Source organism: Misgurnus anguillicaudatus, chromosome 13 (genome assembly GCF_027580225.2).
Source record: "Misgurnus anguillicaudatus chromosome 13, ASM2758022v2, whole genome shotgun sequence".
Classification (NCBI taxonomy): Eukaryota; Metazoa; Chordata; class Actinopteri; order Cypriniformes; family Cobitidae; genus Misgurnus; species Misgurnus anguillicaudatus.
Genome location: NC_073349.2, coordinates 11,571,089 through 11,584,933, shown reverse-complemented (window position 1 = coordinate 11,584,933; position 13,845 = coordinate 11,571,089). Strand labels below are relative to the sequence as shown.

At 36.6% G+C, this 13,845-nt stretch overlaps 1 long non-coding RNA gene across 1 annotated transcript in view; it reads right to left on the bottom strand.

Moving 5' to 3' along the window:
• Positions 1 to 487: 487 nt before the first annotated feature.
• LOC129430265 (uncharacterized) overlaps positions 488 to 13,845 on the bottom strand; it is a 102,785-nt gene continuing 89,427 nt past the window's right edge. The window contains exon 3 of the long non-coding RNA XR_012372863.1: positions 488 to 580. This is a non-coding gene — a long non-coding RNA (uncharacterized lncRNA). The remainder of the gene's footprint in view (positions 581 to 13,845) is intronic.

Below are 13,845 nucleotides of genomic sequence, written 5' to 3'. Positions count from 1 at the left end.
GTCTGGAAAACTGCCCCTTAATGTGCAGCAACGTAAGATAACATTTCCTTTAATCTTTTTCCAGGGGTTTCAGTGAGTCATGATTAGTTTAGGCGCTGGTCTTTCCTTAAGCCAGCAAAGGAGTCCCGGCTATTGTTTCTTAAAGGAACCAGATAAAATAAAACATCTATTTTCCCATCCAGCAGTAAAAGCTGACTTGCAGATTTTTTCTTGATGATAACTATGCACAACATGTCCGAACCATTAGCAAGAACAAATCCTTTCAGGTTTGTTACCATAATAACTGTCCACTGCAATCGAATGCAGTGCGACTTAAAGGGATAGTTCACCCAAAAATGAAAATTCTGTCATCATTTACTCACCCTTAATTTGTTCCAAACCTGTATGAGTTTCTTTGTTCTGTTGAACACAAATGAAGATATTTTAATACGATTGTAACCACAGAAATACAATGGAAGTCAATGGGTACCATCAACTGTGCACTTACCATCATTCATTAAAACATCTTCACTTGTTCAACAGAAACTGGTTTGGATCAACATGATGGTGAGTAAATGATGCCAGAAGTTTCATACTATCCCTTTAACAAATGGACAGAAAAAGGACATAAAAAAGAGTCATTAAAGGGGCCATGGCACAAGACTTTTTTAAGATATCAAATAAATCTTTGGTGCCCCCAGAGCACAAATGTGAAGTTTTAGCTCAAAATACCATATAAATAATGTATTATAGCATCTTAAAATTGCCACTTTGTAGGTGTGTGCAAAAATGTGCCATTTTGGGTGTGTCCTTTAAATGCAAATGAGCTGATGAAATTCAAACACTGATCACAATGATGGTGGTTTGTTGCAATTAAAACTAAATTGTGCTTTTCTCTGCACTAAATGGCAGTGCTGTGATTGGATAGTGCAGATTAAGGGGCGGTATTATTATAATAAGAGCTCCTTATGACATCATAAAGAGAGCCAAATTTCAACAACCTATTTTTTCATGTGCTTGTAGAGAATGGTTTACCAAACCAAAGTTACTGGGTTGATCTTTTTCACATTTTCTAGGTTGATAGAAGCACTGGGGACCCAATCATAGCACTTAAACATGGAAAACGATTTTAATGCCATGGCCCCTTTAAGGGTCTTTAATGCTTAAAAACATTTATTCAAAAATTGAATGTGTTTGTTTCTCAGAACTGCAATAATAGTCTGTAATGCATGCAGTGATTTAAAACATTCAAACAAATATGAAATCAATGTGGTTGTCACAGTGGAATCCATTCTGGCATTTTTCAGCACCTAAAAACAGGTGTGACTGTACTGAACTTTCTTAAGACATTTCGTTGATTTTTATCTCAGTCCCTGCCCTGAAGATAACTTGATTATAACATTCTTCCCTTACTTTCTTTAGATGCTTAGGCTGACAGTGTCTGTTTTTGTGACGACCAGATACAAAAACAGTCATTTAAATGTCACATAGTGATCATGCCAACTCATTCTCTGCTTAGTAACAGGTTGGTGTTTGTAAACACCTACTGTATGAGGACGCCATGTTCAACATGTGCTTGCTGTATAATCATTGGGTGACTTATAAGAAATCATTAATGCATTTATTTATTTGTGCTTCAATTCATCCAGTGATTCAATTATAAATCAAATAATTTGCACATTTTTGTTCTATGCTTCATCCTATCAAGTGTAAATATTATAATTGAATCTATCTATCTAATTTAAGCATTGATTGACTCTGATCACATCAATGCATTGTGACTGATAACTCAACTGTGACCCTTTGACAGCCGCTTCACACCCCAGCGTAACATAATGAATTACACCCCTTCAGTCTGAGATTTGTGTTTATGTGATGGACAATGACAACATAAGCTTTAATGGTTCGAGTTTCAACAATGTTTAATCCGTTCTCACATTAAAGTACTTTGAACTGACGTTTGTTTTGGTTAATTGTTTGGCAGTTTCAGCTGTTCAGTACAGTGTGTTATACTGTATTTGATCATTATCTTGAGAATTTGGCAGCTTTCCACCTAATCCAACATACACACACTCATATAAAAGCAATTTCCTCTTAATTCACTCCCTCAAGGTGTGTCACACAACATTTCACTGGAAATTACCTTTGACCCCACCACAAATATGGTATACGTATTAAAAAAATGCTGAGCTGTTTCCGCTCATGGTTGGGTAAAATGTAGACAAACCCAACTGTTGCTGGTTTGTTTCAAACAAAAATGCTGGGTTGTTTGAACCCACGGTTGGGTCAAATATAAAGATTTTCTAGGTTGTAGATTTAAAACAATGATTGGGTTTGTCCATATTTTACCGAATTATGAGTTCAACACACACTGAAAAAATTGATTCATTGAATTTAATCAATTTTTTTAAGGTAAGTGGTTGCAATCAATTTATTTAAGCTACATTTAAACAAAAGTTTTATATTTTATACTTTACTAATCTTTTTTGTTTAAATGTAGCTTAAATAAATTGATTGCAACCACTTACCTTAAAAAATTGATTAAATTCAATGAATAATTTTTTTCAGTGCAGCATTTTTTTCAATGACCCGATCTGATGTCATATTTGAAAGGAAATATGACACAAATATAGGTGACAATGGACAATGCCCTTATTAAACAAAATTAACAATGGTTTTGCTACAGTTAAAACCACAAAAACATGGTTACTACACTCTAAAAATAGCTGGGGGTTAGTTTTGACCCATAATCGGTTAATATACAGAACACATGTTGGGTTAAAATGACCCAATGTTGAGTTGTTTTTATACAACCATGGGGTATAATCATAGATATGTATAATAAAGGCTAGATGTCTCGCCCGTGCTGCTGGCTAAAGGGCGATTTATAGTCGTGCGTAGGTCCTACGGCGTAGCTACGGCGTAGGCTATCCGTAGCCTGCGCGTAGCTCTGCGTAGCCTGACGCGCACCTCACAAAATTTCTAACAGCGCGTCGGCTCTACGCGGACCGTAAGCGCTGTGATTGGTCCACCAGAACCCCTCCCGTCAGGTAAAAAAACTGCGTCATAGGTATTTCCGTTTGAGACGGTGAAAACAAAGATGAGCCAAGTTGAGGAGTGATTTAACTCAAACTGAAACATAAGTCGCTGTTTATTTACTTCCATCATTGCTGGTCTTCTCAAATTATACACAACAAGTTGCTATTTCTTCTTCGTTTGTGGGTTTACTTGCTTAGCTTCTTCTTCTGTGACGACTTCTGCTGCTACTGTGGTTACACGCGTGATTACTGCCAACCAGCGGTTTCGCGTGTGTTTGCATGTCGACGCGGACGGCGACGCACAAGTATAAATGAAAACCGACGCGGAACCTACGCCGTCGCTGCTACGCCGTAGGACCTACGCACGACTATAAATCGCCTTTAATGGAGGTCGACGTCCGCACCTGGCGGCCATCTTTCCTCAGACAGCTCGCTCACTCGTAGCATTGTGTTTTAATGGTGCATGTACTTTTAAATGACCATACATTTTCTACCGATTTTCAAACGGTTTGGTTTGTTATAAATGTCAGAGATGTACCTATGACACGGCATACTTATGAATAATTTTCATGAAACATGTTAAAGCATCCAGAATTATAGCCACGTTTATAACGTTTGTAGGAAACCAAACCATTTGAAAATCGGTAGAAAATTGAGCAAGTTATGGTCATTTAAAAGTCACGTTCTTTCTGATCCCATTTTTTAAACCCTAGTTAGTGTGTAATGTTGCTATAATAGCATAAATAATACCTGTAAAATGATAAAGCTCAAAGACTGCCAGGCGATATATTTTCTTTAACAGAATTCGCCTTTCAAAGCCTACAGCGAACGGCCGGTTTGGACTACAGCAGCCCTCTACTTCCAGCTTTAATGACGTCAGTAAAACAGTTCGTTGACTAAACTCCGCCCACAGGAATACGTCAGTCGCCAGCTAAGCTAACGGCAAGCTAAACTGCTATCGAATCACAACACACTAAACAAACCACACAATCAGAACTCGATACGTATTTCTGAAGGAGGGACTTCATAGAACAAGGAAGACATCAGCCCGTTTTGAGGACAGTGAAAAGAGCGCTATACAGATAAGTAAATTGTGTGTATACAGTGTTTTTTTACAAGTGAAACATGAACACGTTATATTGCGCACTGTAAACACAATCAAAGCTTCAAAAACACAGAAAGAACGGGAGCTTTAAAAGTACATGCACCATTAAAACACAATGCTATGAGTGAGCGAGCTGTCTGAGGTAATATGGCCGCCTCTAATGACGTTAGAGACTTCGCTATAAGACATGTAGCCTTCATTATACATATCTATGGGTATAATAACCCAGCAGTTGGGTTAAAACAACCCAGCATTGGGTCAATTTTAACCTAGCGGTGTGTTCTGTCCAATATTTACCCATTATGGGTCAAAATAACACAGACATTTTTAGAGTGTGTAGTTTATTTATTTTATTTTCAACAAAATAAAAAAACATGGTTAAACCGTGCTTTGCCAATGATAATCAATACACCAAAAAAAAAAAAAAAAACAGGCCCAGCAAGCAATAGTCGCCATTTTACTGTCTAGTCTACCTATAGACCTGATATAGTCCAGCTATGAGTAACCCACTTCTGAGATTATGTACAGTATGTATGATATGCCATCATGTAAGCAAAGTCAACAGTGATACAAGGTGTCTGGATTCATTTATTGATTTATTTTATTATTATTGTGCTATGGTTTTTCGTCTCTTCAATTTTCACAGACAGACCAAATTTTGCCTTGTTTTAGATGACTTGTTAGATGTAAAATTGCTTGCTGGGTGGTTACTTTACAAAAACATGGTTAACTTTTATAAGCAATTTTATTGTTATTATAATTACTTCTATTATTATGCAATTTAAATTAAATATTTTACTAGGTTACACAATAGTGTCTGTCCACTAAGAATCCTGTATTCTAGATAGCTATGCAATAAATTTTATTATCGATTCCACTTTATTTGTTTACCGGCAGCTATTATATTTGTCATGAGTCATAAGATGACGATTCAACGGTGGGGTTTTATTTCTTTCCTGTGCAAATGTCTTTTTTCGCATATGTATTCACAAACCTTGAACTTTGGTATGCAGCAAATGATTAAACATCTACATATCTTTCTCTAGTTCAACTTTATTGTGTTTATTGTGATATGTGTTACTACAGGGTTTGACTCCTAGGAAACTCATATACTGCTAAACAATGTATATATTGAATGCACTGTAATGCATGTACTTTAAATTAAAGTGTCTTCCAAATGCATGAAGGTAAATGTAAGCTCCCTTGCGTATGTGAAAGCACCTGACTCCTTGAAAAAATGTAGAATTCAAAACTGATTTCACAAATATTTCACAATGACTAAGGCATAAAAAATGTGCAAAATTCATTACCACATTATTTGAATCGTGAAAGTCTAAGATATTTGCTCACCAATCAAAAGCTACCGAGCAACATATTTCTAGCGTTTTTCAAGGGCTTGCGATATGATAGCAAGACTCAAAGTGAATATAATGAAACATTCCTCCGAGATGAAATATCATGTGTACTTCTTTATCATGCGTCTCTACTTCCCCAGTGGCTGCCTGGGCATTGAGACACACCCATTGTTGCCATGACAACAGGGTTACCACAGATCACAAGCATACTGACACACGCTCACAAGTTACGCTGACCTGGGCCACATGGCCAATGGTTGTTGAAAGTTTGATGAGTTACCATGGATACTTTTGAGGAGTGATGCATACACCATGTGATTACCAGCAGGCTTACCATCATGCAAAATATGTGTGTGTGCGCGTGCATGTTTACTATAAAGTGGAAAGTGTATTTAGACGCTCATATTAACAAGAATATAAATGTTACATTTATAAAATTCAGAGAAAGAAATTAAAAGTTTACAATAGAAAGAAAAACAAAAACCTTCCTCAGAAATTTTTACATAATAGTCTTCATAGTAGTTTCTCGTTCTTACTTTCTTGTTTCTTAATCTTACAAAAGCAACGCAAGTCGTTATCTATGCATAAATAGTATGCTAATTCTGTTTATTTTAATGCAGATGTTCTTTGGAAATGCCGCGTTATCGCTAGGGGCAAAGTCACTTCAAAGACGCAACCCATAAATGTGTCACTATGAGTCTTCTCTGGTATGTCAAATATGACTGAAAGGTTTAAATGTAATGTTGTTAATCCACAAACCTTTCCGGACTGTAAACCACCAAACAGCAAGGTTTCTTTCCTCTGAATGGTTGTGTTTTTTTTGCACAAGCTTTCATGATCCAATGCCTCACAACAATGCAACGGCTGCTCTGTGGTTGAATTATGGAAAGGATTTGCATTTATTTACAAATTACATATGCCATATATTTAAAGGTGCAATGTGGGATTTTAGTACCATCTAGTGTGAATTTCAACAAACGGCTCAGTCTACGGCTCAATCCTCAATTTCGAAGCTACTGTAGCTGCCAAAGGACAAACACGTTATTGTCCAAGACAATGCAGTGACAAAAAAACTTTCAACAGGACAGATTGTCCGTTATGGGCTACTGTACAAACATGATGACGACTTCCATGTAAGGGAACCCGGGTTTATGTAAATAAAAACGTCTCTTATAGGGTAATAAAAACAATACAGTTTATTTTGTAAGGCTTTATAAACCACTTATACAATATGTATATTATATTGCATTTCTGTCAATAGATCCTGCTTCCAGTCCCACATTGCACCTATAAGGCCAAAGATGGACAAATTAAACTCTTAAAACAGGCGTGAATCCCAGACACAAAACATTTATACTTGTTTATACAAGGTTCTTTGTATAGTATTTCGTTGCTGGGTGGAGAGTTCCCTCATCTTACAATAGCATTTATGACCTCCTTCCTTTCTTAAGTATCCTAACATATGGTAAGAATATGTTGCAGACGTAGATTCTCTCTCTGATGAGAAGTTTGAGTCGGATATTTTTGGATTGCATGGGAAACCCGTGGAAGAATTTCAGACGTTGGACATTTGCGTGTGCATGATTCAGACTTTCTACAACTGAGGGCTATTCCTGCAGATGGGAGTTAGCGTGGGTGTGTCAAAGGAGAGAGAGGACTGAATGGGCAAAGAATGAGGAGCGAGTGAAATAAATGTATTGCATTAATGAGCGTATGGATGTTTTCCTTATAACTTTACTTAGACTCATGTTGGAATACTGTAGTATATTTTCTGAACTCTATATTATGCATACTGTGCAGAGTATGCTTGTTTTCTGTATGCTAACTACTACAATTTGCAATATCGTAAAGTGTGCTGTGTCATGCAATGCAATGCTCATAACTTTTTGTAACACACTGAAGTTACCTTCCACGTGACAAGTAACCAGAAGTAAAATCAATTGCAGTTTCTATCATGTCTTTCTTAGCACATTACTTGGCCAGACCAAGACAGTTGTACACAATAAGGCCATTTCTCAATCCAAAGGCTGCGGCATGCAAAACTGAGCATTACATTCGCAAGTCATAAGCTTATTACAACAATTTATGATATACTAAGAATAAAAGTCAACTTTATAATTGTTATAAAGTATAATTGTCTTTATGACATATGCAGCATAGAAATGCAAACTTCGGATTGAGAAACGGCCTAAGATTGAAAAAAAAACGCGAAGCCACTAACTTTTACCTCTCTGTCGCCATCTCTGTTTAAAACAAAAAACTGCATGTTACTTGTAGAGTTATTTTCTTTATAATGTAGTCAAACTGACATTTCCCATAAAATCCCCAACAGCTCATATAAAAAATCATTATTATAAGCTTACCATTAAGATGTACTTGCTCAATAATGACACAATTTACTTTCGTAACCTCAGTTCTCTAAAAAACAGGAGTGAAACTTTTTGCTTATTTTAGCAGCTTATGATCTCAGGCTGCATCCAAAACTGCATATGTTCCTACAATTTAGTAGACGAGAAACAGTATGTGACAAAAGTCCAAATTCACAGTACTCATAAAAGAGTAGGCCAAAATAGGGGTGGGGCGATAAACCGGTATACATTTGTCAACCGGTAGAGATTATGGACTATCGTCTCTATCGAGGTTACGTGCCCATGTTATGCTCCTGTGTGCATGGTACCGAAAACATAACATTTGTACACGTATTTAAGCACCGCAGTATTAAAACGAGTTATTTTAAACCATTGAAACACAAACAACAGATCTGTATGTGTGCGCTCTTTCTGTCTGTGAGGAGCGCGCAAGTCGCGCAACCGCTGCTCATAAGCTCGTGAGCATTTTTCACGCTTTATTGGCCTTAAATACATATATGCGTCAAAATTCGCGTCTTTTGCAAGTGTCCTCATAAACACGACCATTTAGAGCTTAAGAGAAAGTGAACAGCTAAAAGAGAAAACACATGTGTAACAGTATATTAGATCCGGTCTTAAAGGGGAAGTTACCTAATTTTGCTTCTGTCCGTCACTCATGTTTATGAAACATCTCTCCCTGCTCTTGACTAAATCACTTTTCTACCTAAAAAAAAAAATATATACATACATACATAATTATTTATATTCATTCCTTTATCATTGACTGTTTATCTTCAGAGAGCTTGAGTTTTGTATGTTTTTATCTTCTTTTTATGTTGTATAAGGTTTTTGTCAGAATTACAAACATTTCTATGGTATAAAAAACCTTATTTAAACATAAAAAACTCTACCGTGATACATATCATTACCATGATATAAAATGAATCCCATTGTGACAGAAGATTTTGGTCATATAGCCCACCCCTAGGCGAAAAGTACTTCTCCCGACTGGATGCCGAAGTTAGCATTCAATGGACACTTCACTATCCCATGGGCTTTGTAAACAGAGATGGCATGATGCAACTAACGCTGGTACTGTAGGTCACATGACAATGATAACATGTCAAAGATTTCATTCATCCTTCATAATGTACTTCGAGCTAGTTAAGTATTTGCTTATTTAAAATAAGTCAATGCTTAAGAGAGTGTGCAATTCCGGACACACCTATAGCTTTAACTTGATATTTGCTTTATTAAACATGTCATGAGAGCATGTGACAACAATGTATATAGTAAATAGTATGTATACGTACTGCATAGAGTACCCCGACGACCTGCTACGCAAAATATGCAGTATAAAGAGCATGCAATAAGGAAGAATGTATCCTACAATGCAATGCAACTTGAACATCCAGAGATTGTTGTGTGTTTCACATTTTATTTTGGTAAAAAGCATGCAGCAAACAGTCTGTACAGTATGTGTAGTATGTAGTATGGTACTATACAGTCTATAGCTGTCATTCTCCATTCATCTCAACACAAATCCCTTCTCCTCCTTTCCTTATTAAAACAAGCTCACACCTTCCATTAATGAATCATCTGCAACGACTAAACCTGAGTCTTTCATCCAGCTGATCCTACCAGGTTACATGTCATTTCATATCTATAGTGTTTGGTTTTATAATCATCACACACCCAGTCCTAAACAGTCAAGTTAAGCTCTTATCCGTTTACGCTGTGCTAGATTATTTTCGCTTTGATGTTGTTAACTATCATTGAAGACAAATGTGTGCCTTTGTAACGTTATAGGAGATATTGTTCAGGACTATTTTTGTTGAACAGCCATGCTTCATGCACACCTCTCTCAGGCCACCCGTCAAACCTGTTTGGCTGTAAGCGTTCTGCATGCCACACCCTCCGGCTAATCAAATTGATATGCGACTGCATTTCGGTCAGGATAGTCACAGGTCGCACCTTTCAGACACCTTTCTCTCTGAAGTCTGAGCTGATCGGGTGTCTGATTAAGTCACACAGGTGTTAACTCGCTTAACCTGAACTCCTGACCGGTCCTGTCATCAAGTGACCCTAGGGAGGGAATATTAAGCTGAAACATAAAGGGCTGGAGTTTCTGAGGGAATGCGGGTGGGAGCGTACTGTACGGGTTAATCACGTCACTTATGACATCATAGCACACCACGGTCCTTTGTGATTCACATCATACACCTCAGATGACCTCAGTAGACAAACTTCATCAAGTATTACTTTATCTGCAGTGTTGCATAGTGAAATAAAAAAAGCTTTAGACCTATAGCCTAATTCTCTATAATGCTAACATTGAAAAAAGTAGATCTTTGTAAATTAGGTGTGCACAATTATATTATTACTGTAATGCACATTATAAATGACTTGGGATGGGTGTTATCTTCAGCAATTAGACCAGGCCCATGTGGTGGCTACGCCTGCATCTTGGCACAAAATTGCAACGATTTATTTTTAAAATAGCCGTGGTTCACAAAGGTCTATACATTTTCCTCTCGTATGTGTTTGTTTAGATTTTGCTTTAGATAATTTGATTACAATTTCAGCTATCAAAATGTTCACAGATTTTATCTAGACAAATCTAAACTGAATAAAAGCACTATTAATACGACTGATGATTTTAAGTCATTTTAAAAGTCACATAATCTGAAAAGTTCACTTTCGTATGCTGTTTTAAACATAATTGTGTTACGCCTGTGTGTGTACAGATTCAACCTGTAATGATAAAAATCTGCACACTCCTTTTTTTCAAATCTCTGTAAAACCTGAAGAGTGTCATGGGACAAGCTGTTGGAGTTTTCTGAGCAAACTGATGTCACTTTGCGCAGAGACCACAGTTAGGTCATAATTTCTATTTAATATTTTCTTTAAATTATCCATTATGAACAATGAAGTAAGGTGATTGTCTTACTAAAAACAATGTATGTTTTCGGTATAGATAACATTAAATGGGGAGGGAATCAGTAAAAAATAAATGAGATGGTCCTCACTGCAGAACATGATATCCAGGGATCTAGATCCAATTCCTCCCACTTTATATACTTTGCTACGCCAAATAAACCAGTATATTTGCGTTGTTGCAGCCTGCAATTACTTGCAACCTGTGGTCGCCAACGTTTGTTCTTATCAATTTAAGTGTACGTTTGATTAATAATATAGTCGAGAAAGATTCATAATTTAGTATGATCACAGTTAGGTGTAAGGGGAGGTAAGGGACACGCTCCCGACAGGGTGTCATCACTAATGGGATTTATTTGCGACCCGGTTGGCTGTACATAATCCCACTTATTACACGGCTATTCCTATATGAGTAAATATAAAAACACAATTTTATTTGATATCTTTTATTAGCACATTTGTAAAAAAAAAAAAAAGAGTAAACCTTCTGCGAGGGAAACCTGTTTCCTAATGGCTGTAAGCAAAAACGCGTTAAAACAAGTTCAAAGTCCATATGAGATAAGCATATAATTTATTAATTTCTAAATAACATGCCATATCCATATGTTAATTACTTTGCATATTTATACTGTATACATTCATAGGTATTAAACTGCGAGTGGTAAGATTACTCATAGTACCCGAAATGCTTTACTCCAAAACATTATAGCAAAAAACCTTACATTTCACCTTAAAGGCACTACTTGTATTGTAGTCATAATAAAGTTTGTTTTTCCGTCAAAATATAACTTAATTTAGTTACGACTCAATGCGGAAATGGTAACGCATTAAGTGTATGACGTGTCTTGTGGTAAAACTGCCGACCAATCAAAATGCAGTGGGACGAGATCTCTGGACCTGGATCCAACCCCGCCCCTTGGATCTGGATCCAACCCCGCCCCCTGGATGTCGTGTTCTGAAGTGAGTCGCTACTGAAAAAAACAGTAAAAATTGGAGGCAGCTTGAATTTTTTACAGAGTATAAACATTGCTGGGAAGAGGTGTAAAATTATGTTTTGCCAAAATTTTGAACATTTCCATGAGCTGTGTAACAAAATGGTAAATACATGGCAAAACTCAGATACCTTTATCCTTCTACAACAATAAATCAACAAGAAGTTCTGGATTCTAAAAGTGTGACTAAATGTCACTTAAAGGGCCCATATTAAGCTAAATCCACTTTTAAAAGGTGTTTGGACAGGAAGGTGTGTTAAAAGTGTGTGAACACAACAACCCTTCAATAAAAAAAAACCTCTCCTTTTTTAATCCGCATTTAACCAAAGCAGTGTCATTAGACATGTTTTTTGATTCTCTTGTTTTTGTGATGTCACACTGATAAAGCACCGCCCACAGCCACAACTAAGTGGTTAATTTTACCCAAAAGCATTTCGAAATGTGTTTGTAAGGACATTTTAGAGCTAATGTGGCTAAAGATACTATTGTCTCAGACTGTATTCATAGAAATCAGATCTATTTTAACCGAAAGTGCTCACTGTCTAATGTCTATTGGTAAGGGAGTGAGGGCAGTAGCTCATTTGCATTTAAACATATAGACACGAAAACAGTGCATTTTTGCTCCCACCCAAATAAGGGTCTTTTAGACATGCTAAAACAAATGATCTGAGGGGTATTTGGGGCTGAAACTTTACAGACACATTCTAGGCACACCTGAAACTTATATTACATCTTGTAAAAATGGATATAATATGTGCCCTTTAAAGTCTAACATTAAGTCAAAACTACATTCAGAACGGTCTTACTGAAAGGAAGAAAAACTAGTATTTCAACGTGTTAAAGGAATAGTCTACTCATTTTCAATATTAAAATATGTTATTACCTTAACTAAGAACTGTTGATACATCCCTCTATCATCTGTGTGCGTGCACGTAAGCGCTGGAGCACGCTGCGACGCTTCGATAGCATTTAGCTTAGCCCCATTCATTCAATGGTACCATTTAGAGATAAAGTTAGAAGTGACCAAACACATCAACGTTTTTCCTATTTAAGACGAGTAGTTATACGAGCAAGTTTGGTGGTACAAAATAAAACGTAGCGCTTTTCTTAGCGGATTTAAAAGAGGAACTATATTTTATGGCGTAATAGCACTTTTGGGAGTACTTTTAAATCCGCTTAGAAAAGCGCTACGTTTATTTTGTACCACCAAACTTGCTCGTATAACTACTCGTCTTAAATAGGAAAAACGTTGATGTGTTTGGTCACTTCTAACTTTATCTCTAAATGGTACCATTGAATGAATGGGGCTAAGCTAAATGCTATCGAAGCGTCGCAGCACGCTCCAGCGCTTACGTGCACGCACACAGATGATAGAGGGATGTATCAACAGTTCTTAGCCAAGGCAATATATACATATTTCAACATTGAAAATGAGTAGACCATTCCTTTAACATTTTGAAAGCAAAATGCAAAAAGCAAGGTTCTGGATATTCTTTTTTAAAAGAATGATAACCTCATTGTGCTTTCTCCACATTTCCGAATCCAACATCCTTGCAAAACAAAATGTACTTTATGTCCCATACTGCATCAGACAAAACATCAAACTCTATAAATGTGCTGCACACATTGACAAGTTGTGCTTTGAAGCCTGTCAATGCTATCCAATACAAAGTCATAATATCCTAGGAGTATTGTAAGATGCTTCCTGTTTTCGATTTCAATTGCTTGAGGCGAATTTGCAAATGAACTCGTGTGGCACGAGTAAGGCTTTCATCACGTGACATTTCTCATAGTATTCTAATGGGCCTAACAAAAAGTTCAGACTGTATTACACCTGACTTCAACACGTGTAACATGTTGTCATCTGAATAATGCAATTGACTCTTCATCTAAATTACATTGATCATATACAATTATTAATAATCATTATCTAATAATGTTTGAATAGCATCCTGAGTCAGCAGCTTTGCTATCACGAGCATTTTAAAGCGTGACATGATTTTGCTTTACAGCATTACATTGGCATTATCTAGTAGTCATTTAGCTCAGTCATTTAGTAAAAATTATTAGAACTAATTATATAATCATCTA